This window comes from Sorex fumeus, unplaced genomic scaffold (genome assembly GCF_029834395.1).
Source record: "Sorex fumeus unplaced genomic scaffold, SorFum_2.1 ptg000008l, whole genome shotgun sequence".
Taxonomy (NCBI): Eukaryota; Metazoa; Chordata; class Mammalia; order Eulipotyphla; family Soricidae; genus Sorex; species Sorex fumeus.
Window position 1 is genome coordinate 40,307,626 of NW_026606065.1, and position 6,000 is coordinate 40,313,625.

Here is a 6,000-nt window from a genome sequence, read left to right on the forward strand (position 1 = left end):
AACAGGATATTTCCCAGTTCTGTTTATGTTTCAGCAAATTGCATGATTTCATCATTCCTCACAGCTTCTTGGTATACAATTGTTTATATTTATCTAACACTATATGTAAAACAATTGGGAAAAACAAGTTTCAATTAATCTGTTAAAGTTCAGTTATTGAACATTCAGTGATGTTAAATTAGGGCAAAAATACAAAATACAAATTAAGGACTTTAAAAATGTTAAAGTCCTTTTTTAATTTTAAACTGATAGCATTATAATTTATAAGTATCTGAAGGTATATATAAGTATATATAAGGTATTTATATATACCACATTTTCATGATCCACTTATTTACTGTTGTTTACCTAAGATTATAGATTATTCCAAATTGTAACATTGTACTAAATACTGAAATGGATAATGATGTGCATATTTCCTTTTGGATGACTATTTTGGTGTCCTGGTGGTATACACAGAAGAAGAATTGATGTGTGTCAAGTGGAAATTACTTCTTAGTTTACTGAGATATCTCCATATTGTTTTCCCTAAATTTTGAACCATATAATAATCCACCAGCAGTGAATGAGAGTTCCTATTCACCAAAATCATGCCAAAATATTGTCCAAAGTATTTTTGATATGTGTCCTTCTCACTGGTGTAAGATGGTATATCTTTATCATCTTGATTTACATTTATCTAATAATAAGTGATGTGGTCTTTTTATATAATGTGTCTGTTGGCCATCATTGATCTTTTTCAGAGAAGCTCATTAAATTCTAGTCATATTTTGTGGATAAATGTTTTAGAATAACATTGGTTTGTCCTTTTGGCCTTCCCACACAGATCTTAGGTTTGTTAGGATGCAACCATTCACAGTGCTCAAAAGTCACTCCCATTCTTCTGTCTCTATTTGTAGACGCTTTCTTAGTGCTCTGTTTCCCCAATCAGTCAATGACCTTTATCTCCTAATCAGACTCTGTTATCTTGTAAATATTGCTTTTCTTTTTTCCTTATGTCCTTTGAATAGGTAATTCAGAGCAATGTCCTTTTTGTATAGACATAGGAAGACAGTTAATGCTATGCTTTTATAACTTGGGAGTTAATTTATTCCAAATAATATTCACTCCTGGGTATCTGTTTTCTCGACTTATGCCTCTGTTGCCCTTAGTTCCTAGCACCCCAAAAGCAAGGTCCCGACAAAGGGCCCAAAGTATCCAGGACAAGTTCTGAGCTACCTTGGCATCGAAACAAGTAAGGTCAAGTGCCATAATACTTGATTATAAGTTAAGAGCACGGTCAGGAACAAATTCTGTCATGATCCAAATAGTAACAGAATTATGAACCTGCTAGGGTTAGAAAAGACTAATTTGGCCTGAGCATTGTAGGCTGAACTCTATAGCGAGATGTCCCCAGGAAAGTCACGCTACAAGTTTAATGTATCTTTTAATGTGTCCATACAAAATGACTAATATTAAGAAGTAGAATTAAGATGTTAATTAAGATGTTAATTAAGGCCTTTTCTTCTTCGCCCCCAAGGCTGTGCCAGTCTTCTTCCCAACCCAGGTCAGTCTGCCCACCAATATTTAAACCCGGGACTTGGCTTTCACTGTGCAAAGCCCCAAGTGTCCTCTAGGACCCTAGGAACAAAGCAGAACTGAGCCTCTTCCTCTTCGTCCTCAATGCTGTGCCAGTGTTCTTCCCCACCCAGCCTTTACACCCGCCCCCAAACACACCAGGATCCCCTGGAGATGTGGCCTCTTCAGAAGAGGGCATGGCTTCAGTAGAAGTGGGTGTGATAGTTTAGTCATACCAAGAAATCTAGTGTAACGTTACAGTTCCCATACCTACACACAAATATGAAGAAACAGTGCAAATCCCCACCACATGGGGAGGACAATAAAAAGAGTCCAGAAGACTCAGTAGGTGCTACTCACCTAAGGGATCTCTCTGAGAGAGAATTCAGATATGAAGTCATGAAGATGTCCAATGAACTCAATGAAACACTCAGACAGATATCCAGTAAATGGAAGGAAGACATGAAAGAAAATGGATTGGACAATTGAGAAAATCCAGAAAGAAATGAGAGCAGAAATTGGAAAGCTATACACAGAAATGTCACAAATTAAAGATTCCATAGATGAAATAAAAAACACAGTCTGTGCCCTCAACAGTAGAATGACCACAGCTGAAGACAGAATCAGTGAACTAGCAGATCAGCCGCACCAAGCCAACAGACAATAACAAACAGTGGCAAGAGACCTCAAAGTAGCTCTAGAGATAATCAGAGTCCTAGGAGATGATTCCAAGAGGAACAACATTAGAATCATAGGAGTACCAGAAGCTCAGGAAACAATACCAATGAAAAAGCCACGGTTAAACAAATCCTTGCGAAAAAGTTCCCAGGGCTCAATAATGCAGCCATTCAGATTCAAGAAGCCCAAAGGGTGCCAGCTAAAAGAGACTCTAACCAAAACACCCCAAGACATATCATAGTTAGAATGATGGATGCCGCGGATAGAGAAACAATACTGCAAGCAGCAAGGTCAAAGAAGAAAATCACATAAAAAGGAGCATCCCTTCGAATCACAGCAGACCCATAAATCCTGAAGGCAGTGGCGAGATATAGTGAAAAAACTCACTGAAAGTAACACTTCACCAAGAATACGTTATCTGGCAAAACTCTCACACAAACTCGAAGGAACGGTACACTATTTTCTAGATAAATAGCAGCTCAGGAACTTCGTAGACTCAAAAACAAACCTAAAAGGAGGGCTCAAGGGGCTACTATAAGATAAGAGAAATCCTACAAGCACAACAGACCCTTACAGAAAGATGACACAAAACCTCATAAAAATAATCTCTCTCAATGCCAATGGTCTAAATTCCCCAATTAAGAGACAAAGATTGGCAAAATGGATTCAGAGACAGAACCCAACATTCTGCTGCCTGCAAGAAACTCATCTCAACAGTCAGAGCAAACACAGACTCAAAGTTAAAGGATGGAAAACAATCCTGCAAGCAAACAGCTCCCTCAAAAAGGTGGGGTGGCCATACTAATATCTGACAACATCAATTTCAGGTTAAAAAGGATTAGAAGGGGCAGTGAAGGTTATTTTCTATTCTTCAAGGGATACGTACAACAGGAAGAAATCACACTCTTAAATGTATAAGCACCTAATGAGGGAAGAGCTAAATATTTAAAACAACTGCTAACGGATTTTAAGGAGGACATTGCTAGCAACACAATAGTAGCCGGAGACTTCAGCATCGCCTTATCACCTCTGGATAGATCAACAAGAACCAAACTCAGCAAGGAAACATTGGCTTTGAAAGAAGAAACAGAAGAGAGAAAGCTTATAAACCTATACAGGGCTTTACACCCCAAAAAGAAAGAGTACACATTCTTCTCCAGTGCACACAGAACATTTTCCAAAATAGACCATGTGCTAGGACACAAAGACCTTAATTAAGTTATTAGACTAAGGAAAGGAGATAAATTCCTAGGCGGTATTCCATCCTTGATCTGGGATCTCCTGGCTGCAGAAGATCAGGAAGGGATTTAATATGTTGATTGTACTACCTGACCTAGGTGTGGTTGCTACCCCCAATGCTGACAGGTTGGGAGAGATGGGAAAGAGGCCAAGGAGCATAGAGAGAAGAATGAGGGAGACCATGAAGAGACAGGAGTGAGGGGCTTTGTGAGACTGAAACAGGTATGTGGGGAGAATGGAATAAAAAGCAACCGATCACCAACCAGCCTAACTCCTGGTTTCCTCCTTCGTCTGCCCATGGCATCTGCTGTCCTGAATGCAGAAGTGCTGCAAGATCATGTGCAGAAAGTGAGAGAAATCCTCGGGCTTCCTAGCCATTTGGTGATTACCACAGGTGTTTTTTAATTTTTATTTCTTGATCTTTGTGAGTACTTCATATATCCTAGGGATCAATCAAATATCTTATATCTTTTGTGCAAATTTCCTCTCCCACTGAGTCAGTTGTCTTTTGGTTTTGACATGTTTCTTTTGTCATGCAGAAACTTTTGAATTTAAAGTAGTCCCTTTTTTATGTTCTATCCTGTAGCTTTGTCAATAGTGTTGGATCATTGAAGACAGTTTTGAGGCCCAGATGTTAGTGCATTCTGCTTATATTTCCCTTAAAACGCTTTATATGTTTTATAGATTCTTGGATGATCCAATGCAATGTTTAATAAAGTGGAGCTAGAACACATCTTGCTTTGTACTTGATCTACTTATGTACTGGGAATCATGAACTAAAATGTGGGCAAAACAGAATTTTAACTTTCAAAGTTTTAAAGTCAACTGAAAAAATGGTTGAAAAATAAAAATAAATTTCTTACTTATATATATAACAGAAAAAAGGATACATGGAAATATATTCACTTGGGAACACTCAGTGTTTGATGGGAAGATAAAAATATAAGGAGTTGCTAAATTAAAGATCAAAATTGTTTTGTATTTAATAGATTTTGTTATCAAATTTAATACACCTTAAATCAGATACAATACTAGAAATGGAAATGAGATATTTATAATTTTGGCCACACCGGTCACAATAGATGATGATACCACATTATTTGGTCAAAGATCACTCTTGGTGATGCTCAGGGGTTCATATGTAACTAGCACAGCACAAGTGTCTTCATCATATTCCTCTACCTCTGGCCCTATTAAGAGAATATTGAAGTTTAAATAACTTCAGAGAGACATCTTGAACTCCCCAGAAACCTCAATGGGCTTGGATATCCTGTGGATATGGTCGATCATGCTGAATCCTTTTCAGAAACCAGCTTGCTCGCATGGCTGTCCTTCATCTAGTGTTCTGCCAATCCTATTCCGGATGACATGAGTGAATATCTTGTAGATGACAGACAACCTGCAGATCGGGCAATAGTTGCCAGTTTCGTGGATATCTCTCTTCTTGTACGGTAGTACAGTCCTGCTGGTTTTCCATTGGGATGGAACCTTGCATTCACACAGATAGCATGTGAAGAGCCAAGCCAGTGTACTGATGAGTACTGATGGCAGGTTCTTCAGGTGTTCAGGTCTGACATTGTCTGGGCCAGGTGCTGTTTGTTTTTTTTTGCCGATGAAATGGCGTTTCGGATTTCTGAAGGGATAACCTTGGGAATGACATATCCATTCTGCAGAATTTGGTATGGGGGCAGGTGGAAGTGGCTATCAAAGAGATCTAAGTAGAAGTCATGGATAATCTTCTTCATTGCTCTTCTGGAAGATGTGATAGATCCATTAGAACATTGGAGGGCAGTCATCTTAGTCTTGTAGTTGGTGAATGCTTGTAGCGGGCGTTAGGAATGCTTTTCCTGGCTTCTACCGCATCCACCAATAATGCTGCTCTTCTCTGTTTGAGGTTTTCCTTTATCAATTCTCTGCACTTCTTTGAGAGCTCAGACCTTTGCTTATGGTTGCCTGAGGCATGCACCACGCCATGTTGGTGAATAAGCTCAAGAGTTTTCGAAGATAGGCTTTTTTTTGTGTGTGGCTCTCTCTCTCTCTCTTGGCGTTCCTTGCATAACCATGAAGGTGCTGAACCAGTCAATCATATTCCTCGTCAGTTTTGTCAATGACGACATCTTCCCAGGTTGCACTAATAGTGCCAAAGAGCTCTCGGTTGGTGGTCGTTGTGGGGGTTCTTTTCTTAAACTTTGCAGTCCTTTCTCCCAGCTCTGTGAAGTAGAATTTTGCAAGAAGAAAACAGTAGTCAGATCCCATTTGGAATTTTGGGACAACAGTGACATTGGTCAGGCAAAAACGTCAATTGAATATTATGTGGTCAATTTCATTGTGGAGGTTTCCACCAGGAAACTCCCATGCCCAACGTTTAGATTTGGCCTTCTGAAATTGTGATGGATGGTCTCGGTCTACATGATGAACTCAGACAGTCTCTAATCCTGTTCATTCCATTCTAGGCCATAGATCCCTATGTGGATTTTTTCGGCTGATCTTCTTGGTTCTATCTAGGCATTAAAGTCACTGACATTG